The sequence below is a fragment of the Colossoma macropomum genome, unplaced genomic scaffold, assembly GCF_904425465.1.
Source record: "Colossoma macropomum unplaced genomic scaffold, Colossoma_macropomum, whole genome shotgun sequence".
Classification (NCBI taxonomy): Eukaryota; Metazoa; Chordata; class Actinopteri; order Characiformes; family Serrasalmidae; genus Colossoma; species Colossoma macropomum.
Window position 1 is genome coordinate 43,574,217 of NW_023494803.1, and position 24,888 is coordinate 43,599,104.

Consider the following 24,888-nt stretch of genomic DNA (forward strand, 5'->3'; position numbering starts at 1 on the left):
TCTTCATAGGCTCATAACTCCGGATGTGAGTCTCGTATGATCTCGAGATAAGATGGAATGGAAAGGGCGACTCTACAGATTCAGGAAGTGTTTGAACTGGATTTCTGAGCTGGATCATCACAAAGATACAGAAAGAGATACAGAGACAGAGAATTTGATGTGCAGGTGAGTTCCTGGACCCCAGAGGGTAATCATGAAATCGGGCATTTCAGTTCACAGTCATATGCAAGTCAAAGTCTATATGTTGTTGATTTTCTAAGTAAAAACACTTAAATGTTGCATTTTTCTGCAAATTTTAGTGCACAGTTTCTAATTATTATGTCAATTTAAGAATAAAACAAATGATTAAATATACCATATCTTTTGCACAGGCTACATTTATTTATTTATTTATTTATTTAAATGTTATTTCAGTAAATAATCCCTCTGTACACTTCTGCACATTTTAATCTGCACCCTGATGGAATGAGTTTATTAATATCTTAATGTTTCTATTTCAGTTTTGTTTCTCATATAATTATATATATGTTATGATGCTCCATGATACACTATAATACAATTTTCCATATTGTCACATATTGTACTCTGCATTTAAATGCTTAATCACTGCATAAAGAAAAACTTTCATTGAAAAATGCTTTTTCTCTCATCATTTTCACATTTAACATGCATTTAAAATATATATACAATATTTGTGCATAGCAGAGCTATAGGTTGTATTTGTGTTTCTTGTATGGAAAAAAGATGATGGACAATGTACAGTAAGTTATCTGCGGTGTAGCTGCCAGTAAATACATTTTACCATAATTTTACAGCATTAAAATCAAGGTAATAAAAAAACGCAACACATTGCATATCATTTTATGTATGTATTTACTTATTTATTTATTTATTTACAGCTAAAGAGTATAGAAATTGTAAAACTGTAGTGAACTAGAAATACAGTAATATGCAATAGTTTTGACGATTTTCTAAGTGTAAGTTAACAGCGTTTATTAAATGAATTCATATACATTCCACTATTCACGTTTATTCCTCTATGTTTAACTCATTAATGTCAATGATAAATAAAATACATTTTATAAAATAAATAAATAAATTTGCAAAACAAAGTCATATGCAAGTGTGACCATAGAGCGTTTTTACAATTACGATTTATAGTAATTGCTATTTGAATTACAACCCCATTTCCAAAAAGGTTGGGATGCTGTGCATTTTGAATTTGATGCCAATAACATGTTCCAAAAAAGTTGGGAAGGGGGCAACGAAAGGCTGGTAAAGTTGTGCAATGCTTAAAAAAACACCTGGTGTTTGATTGGCAACAGGTCGGTAACATGATTAGGTACAAAAAGTCTTTCAGAAGTAACGATGAGGAGGGATTCACCACTCTGTGAAAGACTGCATGATCAAATAGTGCAACAATTCAAGAATAAGGTTTCTCAACATAAAATAGCAAAGAACTTTTGCTTTTCATCATCTACGGTACATAATAACATTAAAAGATCCAGAGAATCTGGAGAAATCTCTGTATGTAAGGGACAAGGCCAAAAACCAGTATCTACTGGCCGTGATCTTTGGGCCCTCAGGCGCCACTGCATTAAAAACAGACATGATTCTGTAGTGGAAATCACTGCATGGGCTCAGAAACACTTCGGAAAACCACTGTCTGTGAAAACAGTTCATCACTGCATCCACAAATATAAGTTCAAACTCTAAAACGCAAAGAAGAAACATATATAAACAGGATCCAGAAATGCTGCCACCTTCTCTGGGCCTGAGCTCACTTAAAATGGACTGAGGGGAAGTGGAAAAGTGTCCTGTGGTCTGTCTTTTTGGAAATCACTGTGATGTCTGGGCTAAAGACCACTCAGCTTGTTATCAGTGCTCAGTTCAAAAGCCAGTATTCATGATGGTATAGGGGGGCATTAGTGTTCATGGTATGGGTGACGTGCTCATCTGTGAAGGCACCATTAATGCTGAACGATATATACATGTTTTGGCAACATATGTTACCATCCAGACGACGTCTTTTTCAGGGAAGGCCTTGATTATTTCAGCAAGACAATGTCAAACCACATTCTGCATGTATTACAGCAGCATTGCTCCGTATTAAAAGAGTCCAGGTGCTAAACTGACCTGCCTGCAGTCCAGACCTGTCACCACTGAGAACATTTGGCACATTATGAAATGAAAAATATGACAAAGGAGACCCCGAACTGATGAGCAGCTGAAATCCTACATAAAACGAGATTGAGAAAACATTTCACTTTCAAATCTACAGCAGTGTCTCCTCAGTTCCCAAACACTTACAGAGTGTTGTTAAAAGAAGAGGTGATGACAGGAACACAGTGGTAAACAGGCCCCCGTCCCAACTTTTTTGGACCGTATTGTTGGCATCAAATTCAAAATGAGCAAATATTTTTCAAAAAACAATAAAATCACTCACTTTCAACATTTGATTTGTGGTGTTTATAGTATTTTCCTTTAAAAATATGGTTTACATGATTTGCATATCATTGCATCCTATTTTTATTTACATTCTGCACAGCATCCCAATTTTTTTGGAAATGGGGTTGTATTTTATTATTGTCAGATGTTTGCTTAAAAAAATATCAACACTAGACAGATGTTGAGATTTGATTTGATATTTCACTCACGTATAAGCAGAACATTGAACTAATGTGCTAAAATGTGTATTCGTTTTGCTGCATTTGTAACCCTGCAGAAATACATTTTTTCTTTCTTTACTAATCCAGGAAGATTTATTCACAATTTCTACATTTTACAAATGTTTATAGTCATTGGCCCACAATTCCCACATCAGTTCATCCATCGCAAATACAGGTGACGTTTTTCTCTGTGGCGTGAACTACCACAGCGATATTTCATTGAAATATGAAAGGCATTATAAAAGTACTTGTTTGGCTTGACTATCTTTTATGAATTGTTAGCCACGCCAGCATGTGGAGTTTTCCATTAAAAGTAGGATAATGAACAAACTTAAAATGATTCACGAAGAAGACACTGCTGAAGTCACATTTCACATTTCTTATGTTTAATGTTTAATGCAAAACAGCCCATACACTGCAAACAACACATTTTTGCTTGAGGAGCTGAACCCAGACGCTCTGCGGAGGAGCATTTAGTCCAATGTAAAGCATTAATGTCAATAAGAGCCTGTTTTTCCTGCCCTCCTGATTTTTCACAGATCTATTAAGGGTCCATTAGCATCACTACTCTGTACCATATGCAAGCTGGCAAATTAAGTGCCTTCAAACAAATCGCACTATCTGTGCATCTGTTATCCCATTATTCAAACAATATCTGAGGACCTATTAAGGACTGAGTAATAACTAATGTAATGCGTCGGCTGGAAAGCATAAACAAGAACTCCCACAGTTTCGGCCATTACTGCGCGCCTCCCTGAGCTTCGAGAGGAGCCGGCTTAATCACTGCGGCCTATTTAAGCAGACTAGCCGAAATTAATTCAACTTTTACTCCACTCAGAGCAAATTCACCAGTGTGGGTACTGGGACACAAACACAGACTGACAGATCCAAACGTCTCCACACGTCTCTAATCCCTAAAACAACTCTAACAGCAAACAATAACTGCCAGGAGCAGCATCAGCATCAGTGTTTGCGTTGATTAAATGCACCTCTTTGGCTCTGAAGGGGAAGTTCGGAGGGCAAGCGAGGTTGAAGCTTGTTTTTTTGAGCCGGGCTCTTCTCAGGGCAGCTCTACCTGCCTCAGCAGATAATCCCAGTTCAATTACTCGCTTCTGCAACCCGAGGCGGCTAATATCAGACACCTGCAGGGGATTAGACTTGCAAATAAACAACACTGAGGAGTTTTGACAGAGTATCTCCGTCTCTCTCGTCTCAGAGAGTGGCCTATTGTCGGAGAGAATAAATAAAGTAATGAGGAAAGTCAGGGAGAACCTGTCGGAGGGTTAGAGTCGTTAAATAAAGACGTTACTGAGACAGCAGGGCCACCTACTCGGGGTCAAGCAGAGTTCTTATTAGATGGCAACAACTAACAAGCATTTCTATAACCAATGTACCTATGAACTGCTATTGCTTTGAACACCTTCAGCCATATCGCCCCCTACACTTCCTGTAGTGTATTGCAGTCTGTCAGAGTGACTGTGTGGATCATATGAACATTATAGAGCTTTTTAAATGAAACAGTAGAAGCCATATCGCCCCCTACACTTCCTGTAGTGTATTACGGTCTGTCAGAATGACTGTGTGGATCGTATGAACATTATAGAGGCTTTTTAAATGAAACAGTAGAAGCCATACCGCCCCCTACACTTCCTGTAGTGTATTACAGTCTGTCAGAATGACTGTGTGGATCATATGAACATTATAGAGGCTTTTTAAATGAAACAGTAGAAGCCATACCGCCCCCTACACTTCCTGTAGTGTATTACAGTCTGTCAGAGTGACTGTGTGGATCATATGAACATTATAGAGGCTTTTTAAATGAAACAAGAGTAGAACGTTTCTCCTTAAATTGACAACACCTACCTAGATTAACTAACCCAGCTCACAAAGGGCTTTTGTGACCTAGAACAAGGCCTCCTCCTCCTCCCCACTGCATTTGACTGAGAAACACCAGTCAATTAAAAGATGAAAGAGTGAGTGGAGCACAGGTGACGGATTCTCCACCTGCGGGACTGATGCTGCCGGCTCCACTGATCAAGCAGAGAGAAAAGTCCCTGTAGTGAAGTCTGGAGGGATGAGGCCGTCTGTCAGGAGTGACGGAAGGTGTTTTGGCCTGGGGAGACAGGCATCACTGGACACAACTCACACTAATGTGGACTGTATGCTCAGTGCTGTCCACCTGTCAGGTGAACCACCCACGGGTTTGACAGCAAACAACATTATAATGACATACTGTGGTCCATTTGTTTTGATACATGTTGATGTGTTTGTCCAATTCTTCCTTACCATAAAAACACATTCATTTCTAAAAAGGAAAATCCAAAGACATGAACATCACGGCCTGAAATGTCAGCGTTTAATCTGAACTAACTCGTTTGCTGCCAATATGTCTGAGTTTTAGAGCGCTTCGCTTGATTCATGGATTTGCACTAATATTGCATAAAGTTGCATAAACACTGAATCAAAAACACAAACTCAATGCATTCTGACCAGTCTTTCATAGTGTGATGCAAGCAGTTTAAATAGAAAATGAATACCCTAAACACTGTTTATATATATATATATATATATATATATATATATATATATATATATATATATATATATATATATATATATATATATGTATATGCTCACTGGCCACTTTATTAAAAACACCTACCTTGTACTTCCACTCACTGGCCACTTTATTAGAAACACCTCTCTTGTACTCTCACTCATTAGTCATTTTATTAGAAACACCTCTCTTGTGCTTCCACTGACTGGCCACTTTATTAGAAATGTCTATCCTGTACTTTCACTCACTGGCCACTTTATTAGAAACACCTACCTTGTACTTTCACTCATTGGCTACTTTATTAGAAACACCTTGCACTTCCACTCACTGGCCACTTTATTAGAAACACCTACCTTGTACTTCTACTCATTGGCCACTTTATTAGAAACACCTCTCTTGTGCTTCCACTCACTGGCCACTTTATTAGAAACACCTACCTTGTACTTCTACTCATTGGCCACTTTATTAGAAACACCTCTCTTGTGCTTCCACTCACTGGCCACTTTATTAGAAACACCTACCTTGTATTTCCACTCAGTGATCACTTTATTAGAAACATTTAGCTTATCTCTCATAGTTACTGTAGTCCATCTGTTGCTGCCCAGTTAGTCAGCCCCCCTCTACCCCATTCATTATTAGTCATTTTCTGACCACAAGACCACTGATTATGGCCTAGATGATAGCTCATACAAACATCATCATGTGCATCAACAGATTAGCAACAGTCTCTGACTGTCCACCCAGAAGGTGGAGCTACAAGAGAGGGTAGGGTACTTTATACCTTTTGAGAGATACACAAACAACTCAGGAAGCAGTTCTTTTATTTGAAGTACTGCAAACCAGCCAGACAAAACTAATGACAGACTAATAAATAAATAAATAAATAAATAAACAAATAAAGCCCAGTTTCTATTTCAAGCCAGTGTTCAATTATTGTCCTGGAAATTAAAGTGTTGTTTTGTTGGACCAGTCAAATGAAACTTCTAATTTAATCATTTATTTTTAATCAGGCACTGCAGGAGCAGCTCCCCAGATCTGATATACCGTGTGTGTGTGTGTGTGTGTGTGTGTGTGTGTGTGTGGTGTTGGGGTCAGACGAGGGCTGATTACCCACACTCCTCTGCTCCTCACAACAGCACTCTCATAAAACTGAATGAGATGAGAGATGCTCCCATGTCACACATCCAAACACATTACTGAACACATTCACGCCTTCCACACAGTCGGCTGAGCTCTGAGCTTCTGCACACGTTCCTCGCAACCATGAAAACCTGCTCAATGAAATAAAACAGACACTCAGACGCTCTTCAGACTCAGCAGTAGGGAATTTGAAGGGGAATTCCATTCAATTTTCAAAAAATTCTCCATAATTCAGTGTGTGAGGTGTAAACAGAGAGATTCAGAGTGGTTTGGTGTGAAATGGTTCAGATGTCTTTACAGTGGTGGTGATAGGAACCAGGGGTCGCCATGACTACAACACAGATGTAGACATTTTATTTACTATCCAGAACCACCAGTGAACCTACACGAGTCTTCTGAGTTTATATGGAATGTTGATGGAAAAAAGTGGAAAATCCGAAATAATAAGTTTCTTTGGTGACTATTTTGCCTCACAGTGCCCTGCATATTATGTATCCCTCCACCATGAATGGAGTTTGAAAATTTTATTTATTTTAAAAAATAATTGGGTCAAAACCTTTGCAAAACTATCATAAAACAGTATCTCAGTCATCAGGCAATGAATTCATAACCATTTCATGTAGTAACTTTCTGTGAGGGAGCTTTTAGAGGTGGACGTCTGGTTCCTATCACCACCACTGTGAACAATTCTGACTCTGTAAGTTTCTCTAGAACAGAGCGTTTCACACCAAACCACTCTGAACCATTCTGATTACATCTTAACCACTTAATTATGCAGAAACTTTTGTGGGATATTATGTTTTGGTACATTTATTGAATTTGGTTTCTGCTGATTCAGTATCAACACAGGTTTACTGACGGTCGTAGACATCACTACAGTCGTTGATGGTTCAAGTCTCTGTTTTTGACTTTATTACTATGGTTTGTTTTTTTTATTCACTAAAAACACAATACAATGCATTATTATTGGTATTATTATTATTATTATTATCTAAATGTCACTGCAATTTGTATATATAACTGGAGAAATATTTACACAGTAGTGTAATATAGACAATAACAACAATAAACCAAACTTATTCATTAATTATTTTCATTGACTCTACATATTTATGTATTTATTTATTTATTTTTAAACAGCCTGAGATTTTTTTTTCAGCCAAACAAATGAGTGCGTACTTTAAATACTGAACATTAATTATTCAATCTTTGATATTATTATAATAGATTAAAATCTATGCTACTATTCCAAACCAATGCATTTCATAGAGAGGGGGAGAGAGAGAGAGAGACACACAGAGAGAGAGAGACACAGAGAGAGAGAGAGAGAGAGAGAGAGAGAGAGAGAGAGAGAGAGACTCCTTGCCGAAAGCGACGACATCTGTTAACAGAAATGTACAATATGTCTTTGTTTCCCTCGATTAAAGAGCACAAACAGCTTTGTGAGGATAATTAAGCTCAACCTGTCAGTCTCTGAGCTCGAAAACCTGCTGATTACTGTCCCACATCACACAGTGCAGCTGGATCTCCGCTAAGAGGCCAGTTAGCAGCCCTGTTTTCTCTCTGAGACCCCAGAGAGGGTTTAGTTTTAAAGGGAAATTGAAGAAAACATCCGCTTCTCATATTCTATAATTATTATTATTCAGTTATTTGAGCATTTTTTGCTTTCACTTCCTGTTTTTTCAGTGTACTCTTAACATTTGTGTGATTTTATGTAGCAAAATCTTTTGTAATTAATTTGTACATGACCATTTTCCAACCTCTCTTTATTCCTTAGAATCAAACAGGCTGTTTTTCTTACTGCGCCTTTAAGACTGATATATGCAAAAGTTTGAGCACCCCTCGTCAATAAGTAAGTGAACACATCCTCTACAGAGACACATCTGAATATGAATATGAATTTTTAGTGCACTAAATTCATGCACTAAATTCATTTTAGTGCAATTTCTGTTTACTTGCTGAGTTTACCACAGTAGGAAAATCATAAAATCTGCTCTGTATTGTGAATCATTCAAAAAGCAGCCGAGGCTGAAACACTCCTTATAGCTTCAGCAGGAATGGGCGGGGCTACATTGTTATAAGCTGAACAGGTGCGAATCTGTAAATGTGTCGGTTTTTGACATCACTAAAGCAATAAATTCAAAACAGGCTGTTTTTGTTCCTTATATATGGACTGTTTGACACGGTGTAAAATGGTTGAATATGGTTGAATAGTTGGATAATGCTTACATGCTCCATTAAACTCATTAAAAAAGTCAGGAAATATCCAGTTTTCCGTGATATAAGCTCTTTAAATCAGCCGGGATAAAGACTCCCGAAAGATATGAGCACACGGCGGTGGAGATTATGACCTTTTGACTCACATGACCTTGTGAAGTCTTTATAGTTGACGTGCACACTAACCCTGTAATCTGTCCCTAGACACACCTACTGTAGGCTATAATATCTTTTATAGAACATATATCTATCTCTCTCAGCATGAGGCTTTTTATATGTCAGATGCGAACCCTAAGGGCCTTCTAGGGCTTCAGAGGAGGTCTAACGATTCCTGGGATCTAAGAAATCAGCGTCTGTAACAGTTTAGTGCATTTCTTTTAATATAGTCATGCTTGTATTTCATCATACTATTTAATTATCTTATTTAATTTTTAATTTTTTGTTGGAAATAAAGAGGTTTTCTTCTTGAAATGCTTGAAATTGATACTTGTCCAGTCAGGATTATCTTCTCTGTGGTATCTGGGTATTTACAGCTAAGTGAGCTCTCCCACTGGTTAGGACTTCATGAGCTGTATCAACCAATTACATTTTGATTTACACTGGGACCAATTTTGTCTAGCTTTTGTCACTCTACATCACTCTAGTCCCTCTGGAAGTTCTAGATACGTCCGTGACTGTGGATACAAGCCGTAGTCTAAGCAGGTTTCAGTCAGTTGTTAGAAGAGGAAAAAGCAGCGAGTCACTAAATTAGATGAAAGTTCTTTATACCTTTAAAAGATTCTTCACACATTTAAATTACCAAGGTGTTTTTTAGAGACCCAACATGGTTCTTCTATGGCATCACTCCAAAAACCCTTTGTGGCATCTTTTTCTCCAGGGCATAAAGGGAATCCAGTACAGCCCAGAACCCTTTGTGGTTCCTTTTTTTAAAAGTGTACACCAATTTATGGATTCCTCCTAGAACTTTCATATAATGTAGAGGAAAAAATATATATAAAATCATAGATAACACACTCTCCATCAGTCTGAAGAACGCTTTCATGATGCAAAGAATGCTTTGATCATGAAAAGGGTTCTTTGAGAGTTCATGATTCTATATAGAACCATTATCATTACTAAAGAACCCTTGAAGAACCATCTTTTTTAAGAGTGTACCGTGTCTCCACTGGCTTGCACTATTGATGGGGAGTCGATTCCAAAAGAGTCAGTTCTTCTCCAGCTCATCTGACAGTCGGGGTCGACTCTTGGCCAATGACTCTAAGAGTCGAAATGAGTCGACTCGTTGACTCTGTTAACTCTGAGTTTTTTCAAATGAAAACCAAACCATGTTTTTTTCCCAGAACGTTGTGGATTAAAGTGAGATTTGCTCTTTTTGCCAGCTTCTTATTCAAATTTACAAGTTACACCTTAAACAGTGGTGCAGTCAGGCTCCATTCAGGTGCCAGTGCACCATTAGAGGTAACTGCTGCACCACTTAAGGTGGGCCAGAAAAGTCAAATAAAAAGCTGGTGAATACAAAGCTAACTTTTTGCAAAAGAATTTGAAAATGCTGTAGAAAATCTTTGATCTTGCCATGGAAGAGATTCAGGAGACAGGGTTTGCAGAAATAATGATGCTTTTATTAAAAGGAGAGTGCTCAGTTTACCTGCCTTAGTCTCGCCACAATCTGAACAGCAGCTCAGACACACAGCTTTTATGCTATGCAACTGACCTCCCACCCCCAGTAGAGTCATACAGAACAGAGTGGGACATTTGAATCCTGTCATAAATACCTCAGTGTGTTCTGCCCCAGGACATCCTCCTTAGGGGGTGTTGCAAGGACATTTGGTGTAACTTGATCAAACCTTGAGAACAGAAATGGAGGTGGCTTCTTAAACCGTTCAGCATTAATACTGTTGAACAATGAATAACAACTTAGAACAAAGGACAATAAACAGAAAACTAGAAAATAAATCAAAATAAAACAATTTCCAACAATGCTTCCTTTTCAAAGAATTCTGACTACAGTCATGATTTCCTCAGCACATCACTCGGAGTTTCCCCCGTCCCTCGTTATGTGAAATAAGCAGAATTTTTGTCATATTGGATCTGTAGCTACTCAAAAATGGGTAAACTATGTTTAAAATGGTTTAATCTCTGCTGTATCCCTTTATCATCAGCTCAGGCCTGTCGTTGGTAAAAGTAAGTGGAGTCAAGGAGTCAAGAGTCCTGTATGACTGACTTACATAACAGCCTTAGCACGTAGACTAACGTAAAACTGATGTCAATGTTAAGAAATGGTCTAGTCCACTTTAGGTGTGACGTAAATCGTATTAAAGATTCTTCCAAGCATGAATATGGGAAATATATTGTGATATTTACAATTACAGGTAAGAAGGATATATAAATGCCCCTAAACTGTTGTTTTTACCTCTTTTGGGGGTCCAAGTCTTATTTAGACAGTGGTGGACGAAGTACACAAACCATGTACTTGAGTTAAAGTAGAGACACCCAAGGTAAAATATTACTCCAGTAAAAGTAGAAGTTCCTCCCTTTAGACCTCCACTTGAGTAAAAGTACTAAAGTATTTACCTTCAAATGTACTTAAGTATCAAAAGTAAAAGTACTAAAAGATTAATTATGGCTCTGATGTCCTATTATCATTTTTGTAACAAGACTCGCTTCATTAACTCATTTTAGGTGAAAATACTCCAGTGTCTCTCTTGGTAAACCAGTCTTTTAATAGAAGGTCATTAATTAGTGACGCTGATGTCTATTAAAATTATCATAAGCACAAAACACTGAAGGCAAACAGTTTCCATCAGGTAGAACTGAGTGGCTCTGAAATCACTTTTTACAAACAAGCAAAGTTTCAGTTTAAGATTTATTTGAACTTAGTTTAATTAGTTTAATAAAATAAGTTTAATAAAATAAGTTTAATAAAAACTTTAAACTCAGATTCACAAATAAGTTTCCTTTACTAAACTGCATCTGTAGGTCTCTGTTCATAAACATAAACTAGCCTAAACTAATTTACTATAAAATGAAATGTGTTTGTATAAATTCAGAATAAAGACACGTCAGTCACAACTGCATATGTGTACATATTTCTATATTGTGGTCTGTTTACACAAAGTTAGGTTAGTTCATCATTTATGTTGAATAGACTCTCCCAGAATTTTACGCTGCTGCACTGATGTTGAACCGTGTGCTGCACTGGGTCGGTATGACCAACAGGTCAAAACAAGCTCAAAACAAAGTGACCGCTGTGCCCTGATTGGTGTTCTTGCTTTGCGCTTCTTTCATTTTGACATTATGTTTTTATAAACACATAAACCAAAAGGAACGACAGATTTCTCATAATGTAGTGGAGTGAAAGTAAAAAGTCACCCAAAATGTAAAAACTTCAGTAAAGTACAGATACACGAAAAAACTACTTAAGTACAGAAACGAATTACATTTACTTTGTTACTGTCCACCAGTGTATTTAGAAGGGTCAGATCCTCCCAATCCCATCGTAATTTTTTAAGAGTGTTTGCCAATTTGTGGGTTCTCCCTAGAACCTTTACATAATGTGGAGGACCTTCAGACTTTAAAAACGTTCTTCACACTCGCACATCTCACAGAGATGATCCACCAAAGAACGATCCACTGAAAGGTTTGTTAGAGAACCAAAAGTGGTTCTTCCATGGCATCATACAAACAAGCCTTTATTTTGGAGGGTGTAGATGCAGATGTGCTCTTGCGTCTGATGGCAGCAGGGAGGAGGAAGTCAACCAACAGCCTACAAATAAAGTAACTCGCCCCACGTCGGGCCTCCAACATCGCCTGCAGCCCACTGTCCAAGGCTGCCCACCCAGGGCCCTGAGCGACCTTCAGTGAGCTAATGTGAGGAAACCCACCCCCAGAAAGGAGCTAGTTCTGGCCCTGAGCTTCAAAGTCTTGCGTCCCCCCCAGTGGAGGAGGCAGGCCTTGCAGCCGAGCAGCAGCTGCTTGTAGATTCCCACTGACAGGCCTTTTCCCAAAGACCCCCGCATCCCAGAATACCCACTGCATGCTTGCATAACCAAAATGGGTAATGATGTGTGAGGATATCAAAGCAAATAACCGCGATCAGCAGAACAGCATCGCTCCCTCACGCTGCACAAACACTGATGGGACGTCGTGTATAACAATACATTTGCAATCGTGTTTCTTCGGGGAAAAAATAAGGAAAAAAAAAAAAGAAGGAAAACAAGAGCAGCTTGGAGACGCATTGAGACCGTTTTGTAAATATTCCTTTTTCCGTTTATCTACAAACACTTTCCTGCTGCCTTTGTTGCGTGTTCCTTTTTGATGGAGAACAGCAGAATGTGCTGTGTTCTGTCACGACGCGGTGCTGCGGGGCGAGTAAAATATTGTGTTTACAGGCGTCAGATGGCCGGAGCGCCTCACACGCCTAATGTGCAAACATCATTCAGAGCATCTCTGCAGGCCTGTACCCTCAGCACTCGTTTAAACTGACACCAGCAGCACGTCTCTGCACATCCTTCAGGAAAACACTCAAAGCAGCAACAGGAAATGGGAAAAATCCGAGATTCATGGGCCATTGTGTTCAAGTGTACGTGTGAAGCTAAATATCATGCTTTCAATTATTATTATCAGGGTTGATCAACTTCAGAGTTCATGCACAAAAACAAGCAGCCACCCCTCAAACTGTAAGGGCGTGACGGGACAGAAGTGAATGGACAGTGCAGAGGTCAAGGGGGTCACAACAAAACTCCAGCACTTGCCTTTCTATATTTAAAGAAGAGACTAATGTCTGGACATCTTGTATGTTGTTCCTGCTTTAATAATAAGAAAAATAATGACAGACTGACCGTAGAAATACCCAAAACCAGCAGCTGTGGCTAAAATGCCTGACTAGCCATCTTGCTTTCTAGCTATCCTAATTAACTGAAACTAGGTGGTCCTGACTAGAGCTTTGGTCAGGTTCAAAATTTTGGTCTGAGCACTAACACAGGCTGAGAACAGGTTCGAGACTCCACTTAACCAGCCCAAAGTGCCAACCAAAATCTGACAGCATGGTGCTGATTAACCCCTTAACAAGCCATGGGCTCACCAGCAGGCCCAACGTTTTATTACACACTTCTACATCCTAAGAAAAGCTCCATTACTTTGCACAAGTCCCTGTAGTTACATACTAATAAGCCTTTGTATGAAATGAACCTGGATTGTTAAGGGGTTAAATTACTGCACCGCAGCAATGATAGCCATCAGTGACAAAAAACAAAACAACAAATATATAAAATTAAAATGTTCAGCTATTAAAAACAAAGTTGAAATCCTGCTTTTATGAAATTGTTCATTAAATAATGGCTTTGGACAACAGGATGTGCTGTTCTCACTCTGTGCAGTGCTGATATAGCAAGATGAATTAATCCTTTACACAGAATTCCTTTACACAGAACTGGCAACACATAAATACATGACATGAGTTATAGTGTAAACTCTCAGAAATAACATGCTAAACTGTCACTGGGGTGGTCCCCCCAAGGGTATGTCTTCAGTAACTTTAGTCAGGGAATATTGTACTGTATTCCATTGAAACCACATTTTTTAAGTTGTATTACACCCACATTCACTGTTCTGCCTCCAGCCTTTCATTTAAGGTTCTGTTTTAAAACAGGTTTATGGGAATACATTTATTAAAGGTGCACAGTTGGACCTTAAAACCACTGTTGTATGTTTGAGGCTACATTTACATTATTTGCACCTTGATGAACAAAAAAGTACAGTACATTTTTTCTGACAGGGCAAAGATACTTTACAAACAAATTCAATGTCCTTTTGTTTTCACTAAACTGTACTTTCCTGACTTTCCTGAACTGATTCACTGTTTCAGGCCATCAGTCCATCAATAACATAAGTGGGTGACACCAGCAGTCGGGTTCTCATCAAAGTCCAGTCCATCAGGTTAATATAAATGTTTCAAGCTCTGTTCCTGATATAAATGACATACATACACGTTTACACAAATGACTACAATTACAGAGAATTAAAGGAAAAAACACATATAGTGCAGCTGCTAACATACCTGCTAATAGGGTTAGTGTTAACTACCCAGGTAGCAAACCTTACCTAAAATTAGTGAGGTTTACATTGTGATACACTTAGTGCTCAAGTAATAGTGCTTGCTAACTTCTTCCTCAACTGGAAGAGTGCAAATTTTTGCTCAACTGCATTTGCACACGTCTGACAGTTTCTCACTAATGTTAGTTAGCAAGTGTTAACAAAGAAGAAGGAGAAACTGAAGACAGAGAACTTGTAGAGAGGGGAATTACCACTCTGTAATGTCTTCTGGGTCTCGCAAAACACTAGAGGGCACTCCAGAGCAAGTCCAAAATGAAAGGGTTAAGATGGAGCCTTTCAGTAAAATCATAGTTTGTAAGTGTTTAAGTATTTTAATATAAAAGAATAAAAACATTTCCTGAACACAGAGCAGCACAAAACATTTTAACACCGCTGTTATATTTTTAAGACCTTTTAAACTCGAGTTATAGGAGTTTAAAACGACGCCTCGTGTACGTTCATGACGTCAGTGAACATGAACAGCCAATGAGCTGCTCCGCTCGCCAACCAATCAGCACTCAGTAGCAGTAATGTTAGCGTCCTGCTGCCCAAAACCTGTTTGCTGTATAAAAAGGAAACATACAGGTGAGATTTCTTTGCTTTTTTAGTGAAATCCATCCTTCTACTGTCTAAAATTAAAGGAAAGTTCTGGTTCAGTGATTAGAAACTATTTTAACTTTTCATTTTTAGCCGTTGAGCTCCATTCACTCCCATTCATTGAGGACTCGCTTGTGGGCGCCCTCTGCTGTTTAGCAGTCCTGTTTTTGATATAACGGGGGAAATAGGAAGTGGCCAGGCTCCTCATAAACTGGCTCTGCTGAAGACGGCTCGAATTCAAATAAACAAATATGACTCACTGCTGCCCCCTATGCCTAGTAGAAATGAAACTTGCATTGTTTTTCTAAGTTTCATGTCGTTTTGCAAAAATGCATTTCTGCTTTCTTTCATTTTTTAGTAGGGAAAAATCGCTTCTTTTCAACACTGGGGGGAGCCCATCCTCCCATCGCCTCTTAATTACACCCCTGTCCTAATTGGCAGCCAGTCCAAAGACTTTAACTAAGCTATCACAAAACTTTAATTTGCCATAAAACACGCTGATCATCCAAAGTGCAGCGCTGCAAATGAACTCCCAAAGCCACGGCATAATGACTCACATCGTCTAGACTGAGGACAGCAGACAAAGCCCAAAAGCAAATCAGCCCCTCCATCCTATGAGACGTGGAATCATAGTGGGATTAAATTCTCTTCGCTTAACATCGCTTGACAGCGTTTGACATCAAAGCCCAACATCCTACCCTCAGATATTAAACCTGTGATTGCCACTGATGCCATATGACATCACAGACAGAGCTGTAGTCTGACCTCGAGAGACCCTGAGCACGTCCTTCTGCCTTATTCCAGAAACTTCTGATGTCTTTTGTTTTGTGCGCTTTTTGTTTTTATCTCTTTGTGGGGACTGAGTTCTCCCCCGACTGATGAAAGCATAAACGCTGTGTGGCTGTGAGGACATTAGTCTGCTCTCCACAGTCCCCTCTAAAACCACAGCGTTTATTAGAAACAGTAAAAGAGGCCGAAGCTGGTCGTCTGGTTGCTGATGTTAAAGTTACACAGTAAAGAATTTCTGTAATTTCTACAGCACAATAATTTACTGTGTTCAAGCCAGCGTGATGTGTTTACGGTTCTATACAGAATCTGTGCTCTTCTGGGAAATCATTTACAGTACATATATTTTCATTTGGGAAAAATACGCCTGACCTGATTCCCAAAATCTTTGTTTGTTTGTTTTGTTTTGTTTATTTATTTATTTCTTTATTTAGCTTCATAGGCCTTTATTAATGTCGGTTAAGTTTTTAAAAACAATAAAAAACAATGAATAATGTTTTCATTAGTTTTTGCAGAAGTTTTGGTCAGTTAACACAAATGGCCCTGGGCAGAAAATGGAGATGGGAATGTCAAACTTTCACAAACAGTCAAAAACTACTGCTTGTGAGTAGCCTGAACTTCCACAATCAGAAGAAATAATAGAGCGGTGTGTAATGCTGTGTTTACATATTGACATTGCAAATAAATAAATAAGTAAATAAGTAAATAAATAAATATTTGCTTGGTGCCTTTTTGAAGAATTTAAGCATTTAAAAGGGTAAAGGTGTAAAACACTGATGGTATGTGACAAAGGCCTCTATATAAATGTTGCCATGGTAACAGCATCCACCAAAGATTTGTGATGATCTGAGAAGAGCTTTGTCAGTTGTTGTAATGTTTACCGTTCGAGACCATTAGTTTCCTGTAGAACACCATTAAGAAACCACCAGATGAATCTGTGATCAGTCTCAGAACACCTGTTAAACCATTAGGATCTTTTACACTCCCTGCTGAAAAAGGACTATAAGAAACCATTAGGATTAAAACCGGTTGGTCTTGATTTCTAATGGGAATTAGCTTAATTTCCTATAAAGACCACCAGCTTCCTGTATAACATCTTTAGATCTCCCTGATGAGGCTGAAGTCAGATTTTTAATTGGCAGCTTCTTGTTCGAATTTTCCAGTTCCATCTTAAATTTTGTGGCAGTTATCATTACAATGACTGAGGCACCAGAATGTAACCGCTGCATTTAAGGTGGAACGGGAAAAATTCGAAGAAGAATCTGGCCAATAAGAAGCCGACTTCGGCCTTATTGTGGTCTGTGGATAAAATCAGGCCAATATTTTGTGTTACTGCACTTGGTCATGTATACAAACCAGAACATGTAACACTTACAGGAAAAACAAATAAATATGCGGTGAAGTTGACTGTTTGTTATGGATTCCCAAGCTAATGGTGATGCTAATCATACTGCATTCACTTCAGACAGAAGTCACTTACAGATGTCCTGCAGCAAACTAGCATTACCCACCTCCTCATGGAAAACTAATCCCGTCCGAATAGGGATTTTAAGTCCTAAATGAAATCCTCTGAGTTGCTTTGAGGCTGGTGAGTGAGTGTTTTTGTGGGCTGTGATTGTTTCAAGTGCACGGCTGATTAGCTACATTAGCAGTAATCTCAGAGCAGGCGTTCGGCCCACTACACAGAATATCTCTTTTCTTCAAAAAGAGACAAAAACAACATGTACAAGATTTTTCCCCTTAAACCAAATACAGCATCTATGTTGAAGCTTTAAATTTGTCCATGTTTAAAGGCCACAAATATTCCTTCTGCGAGAGTGTGCTCGTACTCCCAGCGTTCATCCAATCTCAACTCAGATATCCCTTAATATGTGTGAATAAAAAAAACAATAATGCCTCCTCTCATCTGGTACACTAACATTGGGTTCTTTCTTACGAGTAACCAAACAAGTGAGTGAGTAATCCTAATCCTCACCCTGGCCTTAATCCTAATCCTTAACTTAACCTCAACCCAAAATCTAATTCTCATCCTCACCCTGGCCATAGTCCTAACCTTAATCTCAACCCAAAACCTAATCCTAACCCTCACCCTGGCCCTAATTCTAATCCTAATGCCAGCCTTAACCCCAACCCAAAACCTAATCCTAATCTTAACCTCAACCCAAAACCTAATCCTAATCTTAACCTCAGCCCAAAACCTAATCCTAACCCTCACCCTGGCCCTAATTCTAATCCTAACCCTAACCTTAACCTTAACCTAAAGCCTAATCCTAAACCCTCACCCTGGCCCTAATTCTAATCCTAACCCTAACCTTAACCTCGACCCAAAACCTAATCCTAATCTTAATCTCAATGCAAAACCTAATCCTAATCTTAACCTCAGCCCAAAACCTAATCCTAACCCTCACCCTGGCCCTAATTCTAATCCTAACCCTAACCTTAACCTTAACCAAAAAATCAAATCCTAACCCTCACCCTGGTCCTAATCCTAACCCTTACCTTAAGATCAACCCAAAACCTAATCCTAATCTTAACCTCAACCCAAAACCTAATCCTAACCCTCACCCTGGTCCTAATCCTAAACATAGCTTCAACCCAAAATCTAATTCTGACCCAGTTCAGTTCCTCTCAGTTCAACATCTACAGATCTGAACTTGAATAAAGTGAAAAACAGCTGAACTCAGATTATAAACACATTTTATCACACAGTTAATTAAAAGTCTGATAATCTACTGAATGTATTCACTGCTGCTACATCACTGATACGCTGCTAATGTTACTGAGAGTCTGCTGAGTGTTTATTATCTAAAAAAGAGCCACTCAGATTAAAGTATTACCAATATTAGTGGTTTTAGCCCCATAAACCTGGCCCTAATTTTCACACTGCAGATCGTAGCGTGCCAGGCTGCTCGCTTTTACCCAACATGCAGCAGAGCTCTGGAGTGACATTCATGCATGATGGACCTCGTGGCGGAAACTCAATGAAACATGAAAATTGGGGTGAAAACATTGAGAAAGAGCGAGAGAGGCTTTATGGAGTGGCCGGCTCCCTCGAGTACCAGACGTCTAGAGAGGTTTCACCAATCAACAACTATTCCAGCAGCGTAATTAGCTTTCATCAGATCAGCCCGTAATGCCTTCACCTACAGTTGATTTCCCAAACTCTTATAAACGCAAGCATGTAAAAAACAGATAAATTAGATTGAGGTAAGGTCCATAACGCTGTGCGTAGCATATTACAGCCCAAATGCAGCTTTAGCTTCACTAAAAGGACTCGACAACAAAACGCCTAATGGGTTTTCTTCATTTTTTTCCCATTTCAGCGAACGACATGTTGAATTGAATTGATCGTTTCAAATGCTAATGGGATGCAAATGAGCTCAGGGTAATGGTTTTGCTCGCTTATATATGTCATACGTCCGCAGTTCGGAAAACGACGTGCGTTATTTGTTGTTTGCGAGAGGAGAATGGATGTGCAAACACACTCGCACTCACGCCGCTGATACATTACTGTGATTAATGAGTTTCTTTTCTTGGTAGAAAATGCAAATAGGCCTCCTGAAGCAACTCTAAGCGCAGTCCAGGGCTTTTTTCGCCTCCTTTTTCTCCTGCTGGGCTGCACGCCTGCTTTCAGTCTGAATCCATAACTAGCTGCACGCAGATTGCAGGACTCCTCTGAGAAGATTTAATCCATAGGTTTGATTTTCCTTGATAAAGGGATATATATAAAAGAGGAGTGCCGTGTCCTGGAGTGCCGTGAAAATGACAAACAAGCGCACGAGCAATCCGCGCAGGTAATCGTTTTCATTTCAGCGTCACTCCAGGCCTCCAACGTTCCTTAAGCCAGAGTGTGCTTGTAACTTTTTTTTTTTTTGACGTATTTCGTTTTCATGCACGGTAAAACCCCCAGCGCTCATCCAATCTCATATCGGCTGCCCTCAAACACGTGTGAACGGGAAAGAAGCGATAATGCCTCCTCCCTGCTGGTAGATTAACATTTGATTCTTATTCACGAGTAACCAAGCAAGTGAGCGCGATCCACGGTGGATACCGATCTGTTTTCTTTGCATCTCTTCATTTTCTACGAAACATGAGGGAAGAGGAGAGTGAGAGAGAGAGAGAGAGAGGAAAAGAAAGGGGGGAAAAAAAAGAGAATCAGTATGCAAGAGCTGGAACGCAACAACAAAGGTAAATTGAAATGTCATTTTTTATTCATGTGAAGAGATTGCGGGCTGCAGGAGGCGCAGTGCAGGGATATTGCTGCACAAATGAAGGTTGACAGTACATGCCGTCCCCGGCAACCAGGCTTTAGTCTGGGGAGCTTGTGTCTGTTATATATATCTCTCTGATCAAATTGTGAGTGTGTGTGTGATTTCCCAGCTCACACACAAACACGGTGAGCTTCAGAAGGCAGCCGTAAGAGGGAGCCTTCTGGGGCCTTCGTGCCACACTTGTTTGTGTGTTCTGACTGACCTCACAATTCACACAGTCACCTGAAGAGATGTCGGGGCAGAGCAAAGGCACGCTAACACCAAGCTGGCGCTTAGCTTAGCGTGACTGATGCTGTTTACAATACGGAAAAGCTAACTTCATCCATCATAGAGGAAGGCGTCACCTCTGCCTTTCACAGTCCTACACGCCTTTAGTTCACTACAGTCCAGGGAACAAGATTTGGGACCCACTTGATTGAATATACGCTCATGATCGTGACGTAAGTGCGGCTCTGCCAGTGGGATCTGCCGTGGCTGATCTCTAGACAATACAGTCCCACTGGTGGAGACTGTACAGTCCCACTGGTGGGAGCAGAACCCAGTGTTAGAATGATGAGCTTCGAATACTGATGCAACAATCAGCTTTACAGCTAAACAAAAGTCACAAATTTCCAGTACGTTTATTAACACCAGTACTTTATTAACGGCCTACTTCACCACACTGTTAGTAATAAAGGTTCTGTGCAGGTACACTTTCATTCATCAAGGTACAAACAGTGTAAATGTTCCCTCAAAGGTTCAACAGTGGTTCTAAGGTCTGATTGTGAACCTTAAATAAGTTTTTCCAGGTGAAAAGTTCGTATTTGTACCTTTTCATAACCGAATGTTTTAAAACAGAACAGTAAAATAAAAGCCTGGAGACGAGACGGGGTGTGTGGAGTCAGTACAGCTTAGAACATATCATTTCAGTGGATTATGGTTCAGTTATGTTCCCTGACTAAAGGTACTGAGATGGAGCCTTGAGGGTTCCATCCCAGTGGAACAGTTTCTGAGAGTGCAGAAGCTATGTTATAGGAATATTTCTGTTTTTCTCTCTGTTAATCAAAAAGTAGACAGTCATATTTCTCAGCTTAAAAAATGGCCGTTAAGTAGTATTTTCACCAGTTAGCATAGCTAATATAAACAGCCATGAGTGTGGATTTTGCCACTGTAACAGCAAATCAGGTAATGCTTTATGATATTCAGTTCGAAGGCAGTATTGTCCGTCAATGAAACAAAAGTATGCTGGGAACCAGTGTGCGAAATACCCCTTGGCATCCAGGAGACCCATGTTGTCTGGCTACTTCAGCACTGGCTAACTGAAAACTCACTTTCCATAGAGGCACTGATGCTTCAATGGCAACAAAATGTTTGGTTTAACAGTCCTTTATCTGGAAATACTCTTTTCTATTTTGGTAGTTCGCTCTTCCTTACATTAACTGAGATCGTACGCATCTCTTCGTTCGCCTTCGGTTTGAGAAATGAGTAATAATTTATTCTTTCCACCAGTATCTTGGTTAATTGGGCAAGTTTAAGATTTACAAATATACTGTGGCATATTGTGAAGCTGTTTTAGAGGTGTCCCAAACATAGTTACAGTTGCTAGGCTATAACCTGGGTCAATTTGCTACAGCGCCACCCTGAGGCAGACCAGTACTGTAGCTCTAGTTACTCAAGAATACCAAAGGCGGACGTTTACCAATTTGAGTGAAGCAGGATAAACAATGAGCTTTCACTGAATTTGTATCTGGGCATCTGTTTACCCTAACAGACAGCATAATGTTAGAATAAGTTTATCTTCAGGACCCCCAGAATTTTGATTCTGAAACATTCAGGGGTCTAAGAGGTTAATTGGGATGTCCCAGACCCCCCAGGACTCCTTATATTTTGCACCTTATTAGAAACGAATATAACATCACTGTCCTAAAGAAAACAGGTATATGCATTTTATTCTGATTTTTACTTTTGTACAGTACATTTACACTTTACGGCATTTGGCAGACACTGTTATCCAGAGCGACTTACAGCTTGATCATTTTTAACACAGGTAGGTGAAGGTAGTGTTAGGAGTCTTGCCCAAGGACTCTTATTGGTATAGTGTAGGGTGCTTACCCAGGCAGGGACTGAACCCCAGTTCACAAATGTTCCACAATTGCTTGGAATAAAACATATTTATATTAACTTCCATTGAAAGTAAATAATATTTTTGTCCTGTCCTGTAAAGTCACTATATTGCATACTTCTTTTTCTTTGCAGCGATATATTCAGTATCATTACTGTCAGTATTACGAGCTGGACTTTCATCTCACCATCAACTATAAATGAATATACATTCAATGTCTTTGTGGCCAACAGGAGCTGCCAACTTTCTCTGATAGTTGCACAACAATGCTGACTTTGAAATTTCAACCTTGACCAAAATGATGAATCTGATTTGGTTTGGGGTTACCAAGACTAGGATGGGGACCTATTAGCATATTCCTCAAAACAGAGGCCTTTAAATCTGGACCCTGACCCTGAAATTACATCAACAGCTTTGTAAGCTTCCAGTGATTCAGTGGATTCAAGGTCTGGATTTGTAGATCTCTGCCTTAAAATGAAGCCAAAACAAGGTGATGCTTGCAATGCACTTCTATGTTAATTGTGTAGCCTTTTATACCAGCTACATGCATCAAGGCTCAGCCTGTATTTAAAAAGCATGAACAAAATACACTACAGCAATGTTTTTATGTTTTTCACAGGTGATTTTCAGCAAAAAGGCACTGCAGAAACAGGAAACCAGGTACTTTGGGAATTTAAAAAAAAAGCTTTACTTATAAGAGCTGTTGAAATTTTATGCTTTGTGGTGTGCATGACACACACAGCATGCGAGCAGGCAAGCCAAAGTCTACCTAAGTTAGCCTAATGCAAAGTCATGATAAGCTTATTTTTATTTGGGCCACAGGAAAGCGCAAGGTTCCATTCCTCTCTTATAATATCAGCACTATTCACTATTATACAGAACTGTGAAAAAGTTAGAGATATTAAGATAATCCACTTGCATTAAAAGAGGGTCTATGTGGAAAAAATAGAAGTTTTGAAAAGTGGAGTTCAAAAACTGATTAAAAGGTACAGAGAAGATGGGACTCCTAACAACCACCGGGAAGACCTGGTAGACATCAAAACTGCCCTCATCAGATAAACAGCACTTAAAGTTAAGTTCCTCTTTTTTAATCCCACAACAGGGAAATTCACCTCTGCATTTAACCCACATACACACTAGTGAATGCACACACAGTAGGGGTCAGTGAGCACACCTGCCCAGACCGGTGGGCAGCCCTATCCATGGCACCCAGGGAGCAGCTGACATATCGTTGTTGTCGGAAGAAAACCTCGTCCATTTTTGTCATTTTTCAGTTTTTGACATAATTTGAAAATGTCTGTTGCTTTTTACATTATGCGTAAATTCGATGATGAATGGACCAAAAGAAACGGCCCAAAAAGACTTGGAACAAAGTCTGGTTCCATTGATTTACTTCTCACAACAGCGATATACAGAGCTGGTTGAGTCCTGTTGGAAAAGCATCTCAGGTGGTTCCTCATGAAGCTGCTTAAGAGAGCGCCAAGAGAGAGTGAAGCTGCATGAAAGCAAAGGTGAGCTACTTTGAAAATGGAATATAGTTGAATTAATTTAACACTTTTATGGTCACTGTAAAATAATCCATGCGTTATTTCAAAGATTTGAGCATTTGCGATTATTCCATGATGTGCAAAATGGTAAAAGTAAAGAAAAGCTCTTCTATGAGTGGGTAGGTTCAAACCTTTGGTTAGTGACTGGTAGTGTATTTTGCCCATTTTAAGCACTCACTTGACCCTAAAATGCTTTCTCGGATGTATCTGGGCTTCAGTATACAGAATTCTAATTAAATGTGAGTGAGTGGTGAGATGAGGAGAAGGTCCATGGCTCAAAAGCAGCTCCATTTCGCCTCATATCTCCTCAGAGCTCTCTGTAGGGAGCGGTTGCCCAGGATAATCCGCTAATTTTTAAACTGCCAATAGGATTCTCAATATGCTCCAGCCTAATACAGCAGAATCAAATTTTGAAGATGATATATTATTCATTTGCTCCTGATAAGGTGAGTGTGGAGGATTCAAGGCTATAATGGAGAAAATCCTTCTCAGCCATGGCACGAAGAGCCAGTCCTGCAGGGTGAAATGTGCACTTTTCAGAAATCCATTCAGAAATGCAAAGAACTTCCTCAGCATTGATAATGAAGATAATTAATAAATGGATCACATAGACCAAGGGTGTCCAATCTTACCCAGGTTTTCATTCCAAACAAGCAGGATCACAGCTGATTACACTTACTTTAATTAATGGCTCAGTCTTCAAACGACTGATCATGTGAGCTCCTGCTTTGTGGGAGTGAAAACCTGCAGCCATACTGGCCCTTTGTGGAAAGATCGGACACCCCTGACATAGACTAATGATCTGCAAGTATGTGCAAATATTACATTTTTCATAAAAATGAACAAATATTTAGTTCAAAGTTCTGCTCCATGGGTGAGCATGCTTTTAGTGTATATGGTCCACAATTATGGA

General features: G+C 39.4%; 1 non-coding gene across 1 annotated transcript; it reads left to right on the forward strand.

Moving 5' to 3' along the window:
• Positions 1–17,316: 17,316 nt before the first annotated feature.
• Positions 17,317–17,444, forward strand: LOC118824231. Its single transcript, XR_005008583.1, has one exon. It is a non-coding gene; the product is annotated as a small nucleolar RNA SNORA16B/SNORA16A family (small nucleolar RNA).
• The last annotated feature ends 7,444 nt before the right edge of the window (positions 17,445–24,888 follow it).